At 45.3% G+C, this 19,359-nt stretch overlaps 1 protein-coding gene across 11 annotated transcripts in view; it reads right to left on the reverse strand.

Moving 5' to 3' along the window:
• Positions 1 to 19,359, reverse strand: part of TENM4 (teneurin transmembrane protein 4) — a 739,976-nt gene that overhangs the window by 577,392 nt on the left and 143,225 nt on the right. For all 11 annotated transcript variants that reach the window (XR_009564930.1, XM_060303774.1, XM_060303773.1 and 8 more), the window contains one exon: positions 11,788 to 11,843. The gene's annotated coding sequence lies outside the window, so the exon portion shown is untranslated. The remainder of the gene's footprint in view (positions 1 to 11,787; positions 11,844 to 19,359) is intronic.

Raw genomic sequence — 19,359 nt, forward strand, 5'->3', positions numbered from 1 at the left:
AAAGCTCCTCGACAAAATAATACTGAACTGAATCCAACAAATATGAAAAGGATTATACACCATAATCAAGTGGGGTTTTCCTAGGAATGCAAAGTTGGTTTAACATACAAAACCAATCAACATAATACACCACATTAAGAGAATAAAGGAGAAAAATCTCACGATCCTGTCAGTAGACACAGAAAAGCACTGACAAAATCCAGCACCGCTTTATGACAAAAATACTCAATAAACAATGAATACAAGGATTCTTCAGCCGAACAAAGATCATCTTTGAAGAACTCACAGCTAATATCATACTTAATGGTGAAAGGCTGAAAACATTCCCCCTAAGATTAGAAACAAGACAAGGTGTCGGCTCTCACCACTTCTATTCAACATTGTACTGGAGGTTCTAATCAGGGAAATTAGTCAAGAGAAAGTAAAAAAAGGAATCCAGTTTAGGTAAGGGCAGAAATAAAACTATCTCTACTCAGAGATGACAAAATGTTTTATATAGAAAATCCTAATAAATGCAGAAAAACTATTAGAACTAATAAACAAGTTCAGAAAGTTTGCAGGATATAAGTTCAATGTACAAAAATCATCTGTTTTCTATATACCAGCAATGAACAACCAAAAAATGATGTCAAGAAAGCAATTCTATCTGCAACGACATCAAAAAGAATACAATATTTAGGAATACTTTTTTTTTTAAAGAACAGGCTTCTTTACAAGTGCAAGACTTCTTTACATGTTATATGTCTGATAATATTGAACATTATAAAACACCGCAGAAAAGGAGAGACATTCCATAAACGTGGGATATCTCTCCTTTTCTGGTGGAAATCCCAGGTGGATATATTTTTTTAAGAAATTGGTAAGTAGATCCTAAAATTCACATAAAAATGCAAGAAACACAGAATACCCAAAGTAATCTTGAAAAAGAACAACATTGGAGGACCCACACTTTCCAATTTCGAAACTTACTCTGAAGCTACAGTAATCAAAGCAGTGTGATATTGGCACCAGGATAGATAGAGAGATTAATCAAATAGAATTGAGAGTCCACAAATCAACCTTCACTGGGGAAATAATAGTCTCTTTAACAAATGGGGCTAGGACAACAGGATATACACAGGCAAAAGAATGAAGTTGGTCCTGTACCTCACACAAGATACAAAGCTTAACTCAAAGTGGATCATAGACTTACATGTAAGAACTAAAACTATAACACTCTTAGAAGAAAATATGGGAGTAAGTCTTCATGGCTTGGGATTAAGCAAAGGTTTCTTAGATGTGATACTCAAAGCACAAGTGACAAAAGAAAAAACAGACAAATTTCATCAAAATTTAAAACTTCTGTGCTTCAAAGAACATTATGAAGAAAGTGACAAGAAAACTCAGAGAATGGGAGAAAATATTTGCAAATCATATGTTGGATAAGTGACTTGTATCTGGAATACATAAAGAACTCACAATGCAACAGTAAAAAGAAAAATAACCCAATTAAGAAATGGGCAAAGGACATGAATAGACATTTCTCCAATAAAAGATATAAAAATGGCCAAAAAGCACATGTAGAGATGCTGAACATCATCAGTCTTTAGGGAAACCTGAATCAAAGCCACAATGAGATATTTCAAATCCAGGAGAATGGCTAAAAAAATAGCGAGAGAGACAATGAAAAGAGTTGCTAAGGATGTGAAAAAATTGGAAACTTCATACATTGCTGGTGGGATTGTAAAACGGTGCAGTTACTTTTGAAAACAGACTGGCAGTTCCTAAAAATGTTGATCATAGAGTATGACCTAGCAATATCATTTACAGGCATGTACCCCAAAGAACTAAAAGTATACATCCACACAAAAATTTGTACACAAATGTTCATAGCAGCATTATTCATAATAGCTGAAAAGTAGAAATAACCCAAATATGCATCAACTGATAAATAGATAAACAAAACAAGGATGTGTGTGTGTGTGTGTGTGTGTGTGTGTGTATGTACGTGTGTGTATTATTCAGCCACAGAAAGGAATGAAGCACTGATACATGCTACAACATGGATGTATAAGAAACCAGACACGAAGGCAACATATTATAGGATTCTATTTCTATAAAACATCCAGGATAGGCAATCTATAGACAGAGAAAGTAGCTTAGTGGCTGCCAGGGGCTGGGGGCAGGGGGAGCAGGGAATCGGGGGGTGACTGCTAATGAGGATGGGGTTTCTTTTTGGGGGTGACGGACTGTTTTAAAATTAGATAGTGGTGATGGTTAAATATTTCTAGAAAACACTGAATCGTACAATTTAAAATAGTGAATTTTATGGCCTGTGAATTGTATCTCAATAATGCTGTTATTAAAAAAGAACAAATGCAAGAAAGAGACAGCAGGAATGTGGAAAAATGGAAACAACTGACTTGCTAGAAGTGGGAAATTGGAAGGTGAGTTTTTTTCCTGTTATTGTTGTTTTAATGTTGTTTGTACAATAAAATGTGGAAAGGAGGGGGGGGGAGAGAGAGAGAAAGAGAGAGAGAGAGAGAGAGAGAGAAAGAGAGAGAGAGAGAGAGAGAGAGAGAGAGAACCTAGTAGAGGAGGTAAGAACTAGTTTGGAGTCCAGGGCTCTGAAGCTGGTGTCCCTACTCTGCTAGTTACTGACTCTTGAGTAAGTGGCTTCACCTCTCTGGGCCTCAATTTCCCTTTGCTCGAGAGTGGGATAATATCAGCCTCCTAGGCCTGTAGGATTACATGAGACCTTATATCCCCAGAGCAGATACCAATAGTTTTCATTATCTATCATCTTCGTTTATTTCTTCAAACAATTATGACACCTCTGTTATATCCTGGAGATATGGATAAATTAAGATTGGACCTTGTCCTTAAATATCTTGGAGTTTAGAGAAGTAGACAGACATAAATAACTAAAACAAGTTCTTAGGGAAGGGTCATAGTACAGATTTCCACAAACAGCTGGTTGGACAGTTTTCTGCACGGTCCTGATACATTTGGGAAATTCTGCTGGGAGCTATCGGTGAAGGGGCCAGACCAAGAGGTGGAAACTCACAGAAGAAAGACAGCATCTGTAATCACAAAGTACAGGTTTGTTCAAAGCCTGTTCTCACGTGTGTTATCACATGCAATCCTCAGACAATGCCCACAAGGAAAGTATTATTACCCTATGTTATAAAAGAGAAGACTTAAGTCTTAGAGAGGGCAAAAGAGTGTCCTGTTCTCACAATGCCAGCTCACGGTGCAGGACCCCTTCCCTTTGCCATAGCCACCTCTTCTTCTGAGCAATCATGGCCACATCCCACTAGGAAGGAATATTGGGGTGGTCGTGAAGAATCAGAAAATGCAGAGGAGTCCTCTGAAAATCAGGGCTGGTAGGAGGTATTGAGGATGTAACCTCCTCCCTTGGAGTCCAGTGAGAAAGCATACTGGAGGGAGACCGGAGAACCCATTCAGCCCTAGATCACCCAATGAAGACTGAAAGCACTCCTTGAGGAAATCCCTGCTCTATAGGTCATCAATGTCTAGTAAATTCTTCACTGATCTCGCTAAGAAAGGAAGTGGGGGTGGGGAAGGAAAACATGGTATCATTTATAGAGTGCCTACTGTGTACGAGGCATTATACAAGGTGCTTTCCCAACAGCAGGCACTTGAGGCATTACAGTGGCCACTTTCTATATCGACTCTGAGGTAACACTGAGGACCAGAGAGGTCAAGTGCCCTGTCCAAGGTCACACAGAAAATCTGTTATCAGAGAGAGGAGAGAGGACTCAAATCAGACTCTCTTTCCACTCACCCTGAGGATCCTAAAGTCCTCCCTGTGCAAAGAAGTCATGGTCTGAAGGGCAGAGGGCTGCATCGAGGAACTGGCTGTAAGAGCTCAGAAGCCTCACAGCATCAGGAGGTGGTCGAGCCCTTGTCTTCCGTCTACACAACAGTAAAAAACACCAGCTCACGTTTTAAGCATGAGGGGTGGGACACTGGTTTTATTTTTGTATCTCTAAGTGCTTAGCTTCAGAATAAAAGTATCTGTCACAGAATAGGAGCCTCTATAAGTGTTCTTTAACAACAACCTAATTTACCTTTGGTTTTGATGGAATCAGCCCTCGGCTAAAAGCAAAAGACCTTCCTTTACCAAATGCATCTTCCTTAAAGGAGGATTACAGATCACAGCATAGGCGCTCGGCTCAGAGACCCAGGTGGGTCCCTCAGTGATGCTGCCAGGCTTTCGGCAGCTGGGCAGCTGGACCAACTGGAGTCTCATTTATCAAGAGTTAAAACAAGTCACTTGTAGGCTTCAGTGTCAGCCCCATCCCATCAATCATGACAGCGAGTCTGATCCCAAAGGCTCCCCACCACCGGAGCATCTCCGGAATTCAATAAAAACTGAATACCCCCAGCTGATGGGCCCAGGGGCCAGGCTGTGCCCAGCACTCTATAAGTAGCTATACCCTGTTCAGGGAAAGCAGAAGGGTCTCCAACCCACCCAGCAGTGTGGGGTGGCCCCAACACTCTGCAATGGTTTATAATGACCAATGGGATTAGCAACTGAAGTTTGTAGAGTTCTCAGCCAGGCAAGACTCAAAAAGGAGAAACTAGAGTCATCACCTCAACAAATATCTCAAAGGTAGAGAAAAAAGGACACAGACTTTGGGAGCTAACAAACCTAAGATAAAGCCCACCCCAGTCATTTGCAAGATGTCTCATCTTCAAAAAGCATCTTAACCTCTCTAAGCATCTGTTTCCTCATGGGCTAACCACGGGTGTCGTTTATTGCTATTCTGGGGGCTAGAGAGGCGAGTCATATGGACAGATCTAGCAGGTGACCAGTAGTTGTGAACTGGGCGAAGAAGGGACATCTGAAGTGGCCGATGGTTGAAATAAGAATGGATGATATGACAAGAGAATACGTAGTAAAAAGTAAATTAATTTTTTAAAAAAATTAAAAAGAGAGGGAGAAGAAAAGGAAATGAATCATGGGGAAAACTGCATTTAGTAGCAGAAAAGAAAAACAAGCCACAATTCAAATAAATGGAATGTGGTCAAAGGGAATAATGAAATATATTTTAAAAATCACATTTTCCACTAGGCATGTCAGGGAACTTGTCTAAGGTTTTCCAACTGTCCAATGTTGAAACATAAATCATAACACCGAAGGCTTATTGTTACACCATCAATGAACGTCTCCTAAAGATGGAGAGGCCAAAGGGAGCCAATGGGTTCCTTCTCATGTGCCAATTCCAGCTGGTTGATAACGTTTATCTAGCATTGTTTTTGAAAAAATTCTGAGACCGCATCTGAACACAGTGGTAAAGAGAGGTGTTTCAATTAGTGACGTGTGCAGTAGGATGTACGGAAAGAAGGGCAGCCTGCATGCCATGTGTAGTGGATGCTGTGATGTGCTGCCCAGAGGAGCCCTTTGGGACTGAGGCACTCAGTGCCCCAGCTGTGGGGACTGTTGCTGCCGGCTGCTGACAGCTCTCAGTGGAGTCATTCTTCAGGAATGGTCCTCAGCCCAAGGAAGCTGCCTTACCCAGGGGCAGTACCCAGCTGTTGCTGCTGACGGCAGTAAGGTCAACTTCCCTTGACTCAGTGCAGGGAACTGAAGGACCATCCCAGCTCCAGAGCTCCCCGTGGGATCGGTTGATGCCTCTGTTGTGACCGCAATGCCGCTCAACTCCTCCCTCGATCTAATCTTACTTCCCTTACTCCCGGACAGGTGCTGATCCCGAGGGCAAGCCCCGTAAACTTTCAGCACACAAATCTCTGTCCCAGAGTCTGCTCCCAGGAACCCAACCTAATACATCATGTATCTGCCATTCCTGCACAAGCTATACCTCCCTATGTCTAGCTAATAGCTTATCATCTGTGCTTACTTACCCCTCAACAAAGACTCAGTGTTAGCCAATGAGAACATGTAATCTATCAGCTTTCCCTTTTCCCCTTGTTTGCAAGGAAACTCAAAGATAAGTTCTCCATTCTCTCCTCTCTTGCCTGTGCTAGAGGTTCTGCTTTAGGCTTGGAGGCTCTCTAAACTAAAAATGATGGGCTGGTTCTTTTCCTCTCATTTTTCAGTCTCTCCTCCCAGGCTCTAGCCCTGGAAGAGATAGCATTTGCCACTGACTCACTTTTTGGAATCGTTATAGATTGAAAATGTCACCAGAAAGAGGGACAATATATGCTAATGACTCTCATTGGCATGGCACCTTCAACTTACGTGTATGTATTATTTTATAGACCCAGCGACTCTTTAGAGTTATTATTATTTCTTTTGAACAGAAGGTACAGAGAGGTTAAATGATTCCCCTAAGGTCAAACAGCTAATGAGGAGCAGAGCCTGGATATAAATCCCGATCTGCCTGAATCTCAAATGTATGCACTTTTATCTAACATTGCTTCTGCTATTCCTTCTGCCTTTCCTTTTATTTTGAAGAAAAGGGGGAAGGAAAGAACAAATGCTCATAAGGAATTCTGCCAGCAAAGCTGGCACATCCTGCCCATTTGAGAAAGCAGCTTGTTCGTAAAGGCACAGCTGAGTGAATCTGGGAATCATGTCCACAGGCAGGCAGTAAAGCCTGCGACCTGTCTGCTAAAGAGCCATGCCAGGGGCTGGGACAGAAAAGACCAGCGACCAGCCCCAGCTCCCAGGTCTGCCACGGCAACATAACCAGGGCTTCTGCTTTGGTGGCGGTGGGCAAATAGCTGAGCCCCGCACGGCCATGTGGGCTGGTGACGTTCGGGTGACTCTGTGGCCCTAGGATGGATGAGGGAGCACAGCGAGAACTTCTCAAAGGCAGCCAAACTGTTGTGGTTCTGTGCAGCCTGTGGTTCACAACGTGCCTACACTGGGATGCAGCTGGCTCTGCACAAAAGGGAGGCTTGCAACCGGGAGCGAAATTCAAAATATTTAACAACGGATACGGCACAGACGGCAACCAATCAGAACAGACACAATAGCCAATGAGAGCACATGTTGGCTGTAAACAAACAGCGCGGCCATGGAGTACATCCCAGCCGAACACCAGTCTTGGCAACAAGGAAGCCCAGTGAGCAAACAAGGGGAAGAGGATGAGCAAGGCCGGTGTCCAGGAGCCAATAGGGAACTGTCTGCCTATCTCCAGGGGAGGTCTCAGAGAGGATTTCACTAACCCCCCAGGGTTCTGCAGGGTATGGTTTAAAAATCATTGCTATGAGGGAAAAAGGAAATACCCTCGAGGCCCAGCTTCAAGAACCAGTATCACCACTGCTTTTGGGGTGCACAGGGCCAGCCTCCCGAGGATTGAAGCCCTGAGCCACCCAAAGACATGTCCATGAAGGCTTCAACTGATGTGTCATCATGCCGTCATCCTGCTTGCTTTTCTCTTGGCCGAGGAGTGTCCATGTGTGGTCTCCCAAAGCAGCTGTTCTGTTGTAGCATTTAGATGAGGGCACCGGCATACCTCACTAGAGTCCCCGGGACACAGAACACACACCTGGATTCTCGCAAAGTGGGCCCTGGCCCTGTCGGGAGTCAATAGTCAGAATCCTCGTCCCACCCGGGCAGCCTCCAGAGTAATTCCAAGTCCCTCGCTTTCCCAGCTCAAATTCTCCTCCCTGCCCCTTAACTTTCACTAAGAGCACATGCTCCCGCCCCCCTTTAGACAAAGTCACAAGGGGTCAATTATCTTGTGGCAACGTAGGTGGAGTACCATTTCTTCAGCTTGCGTAAGATGAAGCGCCCCATGATGAAATAAGTCATTGGTCCATGAGGGCTTGTGGGAAGTTCCCAGTAGGCAAGGCCCTCCCTGGAGAGCAAGGCACCAAGGCCTTTCCCTCGCCCAACCCTACCCACCAACAAGTCCGCGGCAGCCTAGGTGCCAAGCCTAAGAAATGCCCCCAGAAAACGTCCCTGAAGTGCTTCACCACTGTTCTCAAAAGGTTGTGCCTCTTGATATGTTGACCTCACCCCCACTTGTGTCCTGTAAATTAGGTCTACTCTCCAGAAAGGAAACCCTTGTCTCGTCCATCTTATTAGTAGTTCTTCATACTGTCTTTCATATGTGACTGTGGCCCCCCCAGCCTTCACCAGCTTTCTCCCTTCTGGATGGAAACTTCACACAGCTCCAGATAGGCAGGCACTAAGATTTGAATGACAGCTTCACAGGAAGTCACTGGAGGAGCCCTGGGCATCAGCTGTGGTGTGAGGGATGCTGGGACATCTGGGGGAGGCCAGAGCACAGGGGCAAGGCAAGACACCACAGGTAAGCAGTCAGCCGGGGTCCTATTTCCAGCTTTGCCACTTAGCAGCTGTGTAACCTGGGAACGTGACTCAAAACTCTTCAAGCCTCTATTTTCCTTATTATAAATATTATTGTAATAACAGTATCTATCTGACAGCGTTGTTTCAAGAATTAAACAAAATAATATACATCTAAAGCATTCAGCACTTTGCCCAGCACATAGTCAGCAATCAGTACAGGGAGGCATTATGAATCTTGTTAATCATTCAAACATTTATTGATCAGTTGCTCTAAACCCTGTACCTTGCCAGGGGCTGGGGCTTCCAGTTTCTGCCCTCAAGAACCTCACAGTCCAGTGAGAGAGGACCACAGAAGAACCATCGATTAGGATGCCATGTGGTAAGTGCTTTATTAAATAATTACTTTTAAAAGAACTGTCACGAATAGGTGACAACCATTTTCTGCTCACCATTGTGTGCTACGTGCTTTATAGAGACCGAGAGTATATGCTTTCTAATCCAAACACCTGGGTTCAAATCCTAGCATTATCACTGAATACTCAGGTACTCTTGGGTATGTTAACGTCTTTGAAACTTACTTATCTCATTTGGAAAATGGGTATAAAGTTAGAAAAAATATACTTAATATCACAGTGCCTTGCACACAGTAGGTGCTTAACAAAATAGATGTCCCTTAAAGCAACGACTAAGGGTGTTTGGAGAACTGACACTGGATGGCTGTTGCTCCAGCCCTGGAGTACTGCCTGGGTAAGCCTCAAGGTCAAGGCAGCACATCCACCTAGGATGTGTAGCAGGACTTTAATGTTCAGTGCCTTGTCCGGTTTGGAGCCAGTTCTGAGCCAACCAACAACTGGAGCCATAGGGACCAGAGGCTGGTCCCTGCAAAGGAGCTGCTGGCAAGAACTAGATAGAACGTTCCAAATAGGGCAGCGCCTCCAGCACCAACCAAGGCACAGAGAAACTGAGTAGTTGGTGCAGTAAGAGGCCAAGCTAGGACTCTAATGAGCGCCTGGTATATTAATCGAGGCAGGAATACCCCCACTCAGGACCACTCTGCAGCCTGGAGCTACAGTGGCTTCTACGTAGACCACAGACACTGCACACTCAGCCCTGTGCCCGGTACCCCCGGGCTGGGTCCTGTGGAGGGAACAAGGATGACCCAGGCAGAGCTCCACACCTTACGGAGTGCTTCACCTCTGGGAAGGAGCCGAGCAAATCAGAACACACCAGCCCCAGAACGGATCCCGTGCACAGAGAAGAACAAAATTACACAAACCCAGACCTGTTGACACAAATGAACATTCCTGCAGTGCAGCCTGATAAGCCTGTTGCTAAGCCTACCTGGTTTCCTGTCACGGAGCACCTCGTTCTCAGCTCAGGAAAGATAATAACTCTGGGAACCAGCTTCCTTCGGAGACCTGGCAGAATGCTTTCAGTCCAGAGCAAAACCTGTCTTTCAACACAGCTTCTCCTCCTCCCGTGTCAGACAAGAGGAAACCCAAGCCATGCAGGAAAGGGTTTGCACACACGCACACACAGCCCTGCTGGGTGTCAGTGGCTGTAAGTGACCCTCAGGGAAAGGAAGGAGCCCCGGATCTCTGGGCTCAGAGTACCTCCTAAACAAAGACTCTAAAGTTTCCTGCTGGGACAGGGCGAGACACAGGACGCTCAGATTCCAGGCGTACCCGCAGCTATCATCTGTCAGTCCTGACACCAGCCCTGTCTGTGTCGAGGTCCAAGCAGAGAGATCAGAAAGCGCGGGGTAGGGGCAGGGGCTGGGGAGGGCAAGAAAGGGGAGAAAGGCCTTTGGAGAGACCAATATGAATAGTAGGAGTTTTTATCTGACCCCAAAGAACAGGGCAAGGGAGAGCTGTGTGATCTAAGCCAGGATGAAAGAATGGCTGGCCTCCCCTTGTAATCAAAGAGTTTAATGATGCTTATTAAAAGCCCATTTCTGGGTCCTGTTGAAAAATTATACCTGTTAAGTGTTTTCTTTTTTTCACGAGAATTGCTTCCTAGAGATTAAACACACACACACGCGCGCACACACACACACACACACACACTCATCCCTTACAAACCCCACTCCCCACCGAGGCACACACATTCCCCACAAATCCCGCACATCCCAGATATCACACACATGCTAGTCCTCTTCATTAAAGATGGCCACAATTCACAGCGTACACACGCACAGTAAAACAGAGAAACCAGGCCCAGTCCCTGCGGTGATTCACGCACCCTTTGAAATTCCAGACTTTGAGGGAGCCCAGGAGCTTCCTGCTCAAGCAGTTGTCATCCCACAAACAAACAGCACAGCCTCTAATCCACATCATTCTCCCTGTCTTGCCTGAGGCCAGGCAACTCTGCAAAAGCAGACCCAGGATCGTTAAGCTTTGGTGGAAAGCAACCGTGTTCAGTAGGGTCACTGCGGAAGAGGGGGGCTGTGTCCCTCTGGCCCATGGCGGGCTTTCTCTGATATGCTGAATCGCAGCCACCTGAAGGAGGTGGCCCTGGGCCTGCAGCATGTTCTCCTCTGGTTATCAGCTTACCCAGAGCCCAAGGCTGCCTTCAGTCTCAGGCACAGAAGACATTGCTTTCTGGAATAATCAGTTAGACACAGGAAAGTACTCCTTGCAGAAAAGTATCTCTGCACCAGCGTGGGTTTCCTCTGGGTGCCGATGTGCCCAACATTTTACTCACTGCTAAGGGACAGGGTACAAAAACGCCCGTTCAAATGCCCAAACCTTCAGTGGAACAGTGTGCTGTTCTCAAAAACAAATGCTTAGGAGCTAGTAAATCTAGCTCAAGGGTTTCAAGGGCAGCTCTAACCCTTACTCACTCAAGGGCCTGAGCCAACTCTCTAAGCCATAGTTTTCTCCTCTGCAAAATGGTAATAACAACTTCTTTCCATCTTACAGAGTTTCGGGGAAGATCACAAAATGCCCTAGAGATTGTAAACTCCAAAGCAGATGTTAGAAGTTCTCATGATGAGACAGTAATGAGGAAATGCAGGAGCTCATAAATTGGGCTGTGAGTGCCTCCCGGGCAAAGCTTATGTTGTGTTTACCTTGTTATTCTCAGTGCCTGACACAGAGGGCAGCACCACACATTCTGGGGAAAAACAGTTTGAAAGAAAGAATGAAAAATGAGTGAATCCCTGAGTTAAGTGGTTTGTTCAAGGTCACAGAGCAGCTCACTGTGGGACAGGAAGCCAGATCTCCTGACACCCGTAGTCCAGGGCTCTCTGTTCTAGATGAACCAAACTCTTAGATCTGTTGAAGACAGGGCAGTGATATCCCATTAGCCCCAGCACGGGCCTGGTTTGCTTACGAGGCCTTCACAAACCCACCTGTTAAACATTCCAACTCAACAGTGGGAACAAACAGAAACCACACGTGCAAATAATACCCAAACGCCTCTGACCAACTCATTTCCTGACTTCAATTGCGCAAATCAGAAAAATCGCAAGATTGCGGAGATGGGGCTTCAGAGACTGAATCACAGAGACTAGACATAGATCTTATTTTAGGCTCACTTCCAGCATTATCACTTACCTACGGACCACGTGTCCGAGAGATCACTAGCCCTCTCTGATTCTCAGTTTTTCCATCTGCAAAACAAGAAGAAGATGACAATTAATCCCTGGAGACCACTGGACTAAAAGACGTCATAAGTTTTATACCCAATATTGGCTACCAACCGCTTATGAGCCCATGTAACTGGGGAAGTTGCTAATGATTAGGGGCTGGGGGCTGGAAGAGAATTACTTCAAAAATGAAGCACGACAATTAAAATAGTTACATGCCAAGAAGGGCACCAATGGCACCCATCTCTCAGTACAGAAAATTCAGCTTTCCATTTTGGCAACTTTATTTTTCATAGATGTCAAAATGCAAGCAATCATTAATTACCAGGAGAAACAGAGCAAAGAAAAACGCTACTACATCAACATACTCACTTCTGACATTTGGGGTATTTTTCCAATTTCTTTCCTTCTCTACATAGAGTTTACCCCTTTGCAGAGTAGGGTCTATGAAGATGTACTACACTGGAAAGTAGCCCTCAGATCACGACTACCCCCTCCACACCCCCATGACTGTTGCCTGTGTAATGAACTCATTTTCATTCCCACGCCTTTTGTCAGTTTCCCCAAGACCTTTCAGGCCTGTGGTCAAGTCTCTGCCCGGCACTGCGCACACCTGAGCCCAGTGGAGTGAGCATCACGTGACTTTAGGAGCCCTCAGCTGGCCTTTCCCCAATCAGGGTTCCCTTACCTCATCTGGAAAGTGAGGAAACTGGCCTGGCCAATCTCAGAGATCACTTTCAACTTCGAAAGGTGAGGCTAAGGAAAAAGGAAGGAAACATAGATTCGAGTCCCTACTATGTGACAGCTATTGAGCCGATAATATCTATGGATATTATCTCATGATCCTCATAACCACCTTGGGAGATGTTACGGGCGAGAGAATGGTAACTCAGTGAGGTTTGGCCATCTAGCCAATGTCCACTGCAGTCACGCTGGTACCACTTTCACGATTTTCGCCGTCAATGTCTCACTGCTATTACCATTTACTAATTTTTCCAAATCAATTCACATATTTTACTTAACTCTAATTTTAATGGATTTTTAAAAAACGTTTCTCACACTACTATATATAAGATAGATAACTAATAAGGACCTACTGTATAGCACAGGGAACTCTACTCAATAATCTGTAATGACCTATATGGGAAAAGGTCATTTGTATATGTATAACTGATTCACTTTGCTATACAGCGGAAACTAACACAACATGGTAAATCAACTATACTCCAATAAAAGTTTTTAAAAAGTTTCTGCAGTTCGTTATTTCTTCCTCTTTTCTCTATAGCCCAATGGAAGACCACCTTTCAATTAACATAGATTCTATAATTGCAAAATGGTTGCTATTCAAAGGAATTTTTAATCACAAGCATTTTTTGTAAAAATATCTATGAAGTCATAGGTTTGATGTGCTATGCATATACTTTTTCCAATACTCATTAAAATGAATGACGTTTGAAATTTAAAATGCTCATCCATTTCTACCCTCCTCCCAGCAGTGCCCCTGCTTTACCTTGGGAAAGCTGGTTTAAGTTCCCTCACTTTGCTGCAGCCAGAACTTGGAATCTAAGTCTGTCCTATTTCAAAGTTGAAACTGCAAGAACACCTGACGCTTATTATGTGTCAGGAAAGTTGCCAGAGGTCACACAGCTGGTAACTGAAGGACCTGGGACTGGGACCCCCACTGGCCTACTTCTGACCCTGTGCTCTGTGAGTGTATTAGGTTTCCCCTCTGGCCTTCCTCAGACCCCAAATTTTCAATTTCATGTCATAAGGCCACCAATTAAGTTCTGTTTGCAAATCAAGGCAGAGGCATCCTGTTCTGTTAGGTCACCAGTTTTTCCACAAAGTCACTATACCTATCAATGCATGTTTAAATTCCCCAAAGGGCACTTTGGTAGGCAGCTGCATAACTTCTAAAAACAAGTTTAGGAAATGTGAAGTGAAAGCGACTCCTTATTCAAAGATCCAAGATAGTAACCAAGTAAATAGAAAGAGCTGATAACATAATATCTAGGAATGCCATTGCTACTGCAAATGAGTATAAGATCCAACCCGGTCAGGTGAGGGGCGAGACAGTGGCACAGTGACTATACTGGACCCTCTTCAAAGCTGTTGTTGAGTCTTTCTAGAGCTTTACGCTTCCATTTCCTGTCATCTGGTTTAAAATTAATTGCCATGAATGTTTTATGACCAGGGAGCAAACACTGAAAAGTCTGCAGAACCGGATCAATCAGTCTTTCTATCAGTGGAGTTCCCTATTTCTCTTGAATACGAGCTACAAAGCTGTGCAGAAACAGGAAAACAAACCTATCCCTGATTATTCATTCTCGGTCCAATGACACCTCTTTCGTGAAGCCTGCTCCCGCCGAGTGAGAATCAGTTACTCCCTTCCTTGGTTTTCCTCGCACTAACACTTTAATTACAATCTCTGTTACATTGCAGTTATTGTCTTCTCATCTTTTAAAGTATCATTTTTTTGAACTATTTACCCAAAAGTCACCTGCCACTAGCAATGTGATTTGAGATAGATTTCCTTCTAAACCTCTTTGTATACATACCCACGTATACAGACATTCACATACATACACATCCAGATACTTTACAAAATGGGACCATACTGTACACACTAATATTAATCTACTTTTTAAACGGTTACATAGATGTGTAATTAATTCCCTACAGATGGATATTTGGGTTGTTTGCAATTTTTCACTGGTGTAAATACTCTAATATCTTTGCACGTATATCTTTTTTTTTTTTTTTTTTTTTTTTTTTGCGGTACGCGGGCCTCTCACTGCTGTGGCCTCTCCCGTTGCAGAGCACAGGCTCCGGACACGCAGGCTCAGTGGCCATGGCTCACGGGCCCAGCCGCTCCGCGGCATGTGGAATCTTCCCGGACCGGGGCACGAACTGGCATCCGCTGCATAGGCAGGCGGACTCTCAACCACTGCGCCACCAGGGAAGCCCCGCACGTACATCTTTGTGTGGCTGTTGGTTAAGTACTTAAAATATATTTTTTTAACATTTTAAAAAAAATTATCATTGCCACTACCCCCCCCCCCCCACAACACACACAAGACCATATCACTTTCAATTTCTACCAGCAGCATACCGGGATGCCACTTCCTTGTGCTCGCAACAGTGTTAGCCATTAGCCATTAGGTAAAGGGAGTCTAGTTATTTTAAGCTGCAACTGTTGGACATCTTTTTCTGTTTCTTGGCCTCATTTTTCTTCCTCTCCAGGGCCTCCACTCTCACCAAGCCACCACCATCTCTCATCTGGACTCCTAACTGGTCTCCCCACATCCTCTACTCCACTTCTCTCCACCCAGAAGCTAGAGGGATTAAAAAATAATAATAATACAAATGGAATCATGCCCCCTGCCTAAAACCCTTTGACAGCTTTCTATTCTTTGAAGATCAAATCCAAAGTCCATAATGTGCCCTTGTGCCTCGAGAGGCTGCTTCTAGGACCCGGTTTCTGCACTGCCTGGTTTGTCAATGCAGCCATCTGCCTCCAGTCTCTGCTCTTAGCAGGCTGGCTTCCTTTTAGGTCCTCTTCTTCCCAACTCAAGGCCCTGGACATGCTGTTCCCCTGCCTGGAGAGTTGTTTGCTCTCCCCTCTGCTGCCTAATCCCGACTCATCCTGCCTCTCTCTGGGCTTAAACACCATCCCCTCAGAGACGCCCTGAACCCCCAGACTAAGTGAGCTCCTCTGGCTACTTACTGGAGATTTCCTTTGCGGCCCATCTCACAACTGTAATTAAGTACTGTCTGGCACGGTTTGTTCAGTGAGTACCACACTGCAGGCTCCGTGAGGACAGGGCTGGGGACTCTTCCCAGCACCATCCCCTCAGAACTCAGCATGGGAGCTAGCACAGAGTAGGCACTCAACAAATACTCACTGAATTAACTTCTTTCTTAAGTTAAAATAAAATCAAATAACCTGGCTACTCCAAGGGCCAAGCGATCAACTCTAGGTTTTATGAATAAAGGAATGTGGGTTTTCACACAGAAAGCAGACGATGTGAAAAACCAGGCCTGTTTTCAAGGGTACGGTCTCTGGTTGAATTAAGCCCAGTCATGAAGGACTGTCTCCTCTCTCTCCATGGAAACAATTGGAAGCCTTGCCTTTGGCAACCACAAGATCACTGGGGTGGAAGGATGTGGAAGCAAGGTCCACATCTTGGGCCTTTCTGTAGCTCCCTTTTTTCCTCTCTACCTTGTGTTTTGCCCACATTCAATGCATGTCTCTTAAATGGATTTCATTTCAAGTCAAATTACATAGTAATTACGGCTAATTCACTGCCTTTTCTACTGTCTAACATTTAAAAATAAATCTGCATTATCTAGCACAACTGACTTGATGGTTTTCCCTCTATAGATCAATACCTACATTTAGGAGTACTTCCTCTTAGGTTACTTTCTGAAAACCCAAAACAGTGAATTACGGGTCAGAGAGCCTTGGCTCTCCTGTAGCTACATCTCTGCCCTGCTCCCTAAGTCTACCTTGTTCTCAGCTCAGCGTTCCGTGCACTGAATTTGGTGAAACTGTACCCCCTCTCCCCTTTCTTACAGGATCTCTGCGATGCAAGTCTGAGATCAGGCCAGGCTGTGGAGGCACCATTTCCCTGGCTTAATTTGGACTCTTCTCAAGTTAATCATGGAGCAGAACACTGGTTATAACGATCAGTTGCATGTAAAGTGTGGATGGACTCACTCCGGTCAACTCTAGCCACTGATTTCCTGGGCGGGGTAGCTGTAGATCAAGGATTTGCTGGGGTCTATTGTGGAGGGCTCAGATGTCCATCCATTCTAAGGGAGGCACAGAAGAAGAAGAAAAGCTTGTCTCCTGCCCTGGGGGAGATTGTGTTTCAGTTGAGAAGACAAGACCAAGATGCCACAGTCTCAGTCCCACCAATGTCTGAAGCCCCATCTGACCACTCCTCTAGGTGCTGCTCTAAGATTCCTTTCCTATGAACATCTCTCTATCTGAAGTGTCCTTCTCCATCTAAAGATCCAAAGAAGAATGACTGGGACACCTACTGGGGCTCAGTAAGTCCTTGTTAAATGTTGTTCAGAAGCATTGGCTCTGGAATCAGAGTCTGGCTTTGACCTCTGGCTCTATTCCCTCCCAGCTGGGTGACCTTGGGCTGTATCCTTCACCTTCCCATGCCTCTGTGTTTGTATCTGAAATGTAGGGATAGTAAAAAGGACCCACCTTTTGGGTTGCTGCAATGCTCATGTGCCTATCACCTAGCAAAGGCTCAACAAATTTTTGGTGAATATTATTATTACTGCTGCTATTGTAATTTTAGTTAACAGTGTAGTACTTATCATGTGCTAGGCTTTGTCCTAAACACTTTACAATATTAACTCATTTAATCCTCATAAACAATGCTGTGAAGTAGGAACTATTATTTTTCTCATTTAATAGACAGAAACTTCAGTATTAAGAGGCTAATAAAATTGCCCAAAGTCATACAATGAATAGTGAAGCCAGGATTTTGAACCCAGGCAGTTTGGCCTGGAAGTCATGCTCTAAACCACTAGATTATTAACCATAACAATTGTTATTTAATGAATTACCAGAATTCTTAGTTGTTAATAATTATTCATTTTTATTAACGATGGGTGCCTGCCCACTCATATAGGTCCCCAGACACCTGGGGTGACAAAGATGCGGTTTAGGTCTGGCAGCCAAGTTCACTGAGCTTCAGAAGAGTCATCCAGTCCCAGGTTGAAACCACGGACAAGAAGAGGAAACCGGGGCAGAAGGCCAGTGTTGTGTGCTAGGCCATTATAGTGGGGATGGCAGAGGACCATGGGTGTCCACAGTTAGCCCTAGGAGCTCTGGCTGCAAAAAGTGCACTGAACTTCCAGGCCCTACCGATTAGGAGGGCTGGGGTTTTCCCCTGAGCTTCCTACTACATCCTGATGGACTCTAGGCCTGAGTGGGTAAGGACCTGCAAGGGAAAGGACATCTGTGGCTCAGCCAAGCAAGGCTGGAGAAGGCTCAGGGTCACGCCACCTTTCTGGGAGTCCCTGCTGCTCCTGCTTATGAGGTCCCATGACCCTCAGCTCAGAGATGCTTTTTGAGCTTTAAGTATCTCCTTTTCAGATGTGGAGGCTGTTGATCCAAGCTAAGCTGGTCGTGTTGCTGCCAGACGTCTGAGCGAGGAGGAGCTCTCCCCCGAGGACCATGGTCTGTCATTTTCAACCTCATCATGGTTGTGCATGGATTTTAATTTCTTTTTTAATTTTGCCTGTGTTGGATCTTCTCTGCTGCACGCAGGGTTTCTCCCGTTGCGGTGAGCGGGGGCTACTCTTCGTTGCAGTGTGCGGGCTTCTCATGGCGGTGGCTTCTCTTGTTGCAGAGCACGGGCTCTAGGTACGCGGGCTTCAGCAGTTGCGGCACACAGGCTCAGTAGTTGTGACGCATGGGGCTTAGTTGCTCCGCGGCATGTGGGATCTTCCCAGACCAGGGATCGAACGCATGTCCCCTGCATTGGCAGGCGGATTCACAACCACTGCACCACCAGGGAAGCCCTGTGCATTGATTTGTTTTTCCTGGACTTCTGCTGCTTATTGGAGCCTCAAAACATGCTCACTTTAGCTTTCTTCTGGGTATTGCAAAGTTTCTGTCCTTCTTCACTCCCTCTTGGTTAGACTTCATTTTTTGGTGGGAAATCACAAAAGGGAAGCATTTTAGGCATGAAGCAATTCGGGAGAGAAAACTGGACTCTAGCCACAGGGGCTTGGCCTACACAACCTAACAACCCACCATGGCTTGGCAGGGTCAAGAAGAAAACCCTTAACTGGCCTTCCAAAGACCAGCTGTGTCCTCCTCTGGGCACCCTCACCTCAGCTGCTCCCAGCTGGGGACATGACATGAAGTTGCTTCCAGAGTCACGTAGTTTTCCATGTTGTAGAGCAGAGATAATGATGCTTTTATTATTTGCCTAAAAATGTGGATAGTCCAATAACAATCTAAAATGTTGCATGACACGATCACTTCTTTTCAACCACGCCCACGGAACCATGGGAGAGAGCCTTTCTAATTTTTAAAAACCAAGGAAGTCAGCTCGCCTTGACACATCAACTTTTCCACCCAGCAGCCGCATGCTCACCCTTTCATCAGCAAGCAACTGCTGGCTGCTTCCTCTGTGTGTCGGACCCAGACTGGAACTGGTGGCTAGGAAAACGGAGAGAGCAGGGACCTGACCCATGTTTGAATCCCAGCTCTGACTCAGATGAGCTGTGTGACACAGAGAAAGTTAATTAACCTCTCTGAGCCTCACCTTCCTCATCTGCAAAGGGAGATCCTTATCCCAACCTTCCAGGGCTGTTGTAAGAATTCTAAGGAATGGCAGTTCTCAAACACTTAGCTGGGGCCTGCATGTCAGTCCTGAACAGCACGCACTGCTTTATAAAGTCCACTACTGGAATTTCCTGGTGGTCCAGTGGTTAGGACTCCAAGCTTTCACTGCTGAGGGCCCAGGTTCGATCCCTGGTCGGGGAACTAGGATCCCACAAGCCA

Source organism: Globicephala melas, chromosome 8 (assembly GCF_963455315.2).
Source record: "Globicephala melas chromosome 8, mGloMel1.2, whole genome shotgun sequence".
NCBI lineage: Eukaryota > Metazoa > Chordata > Mammalia > Artiodactyla > Delphinidae > Globicephala > Globicephala melas.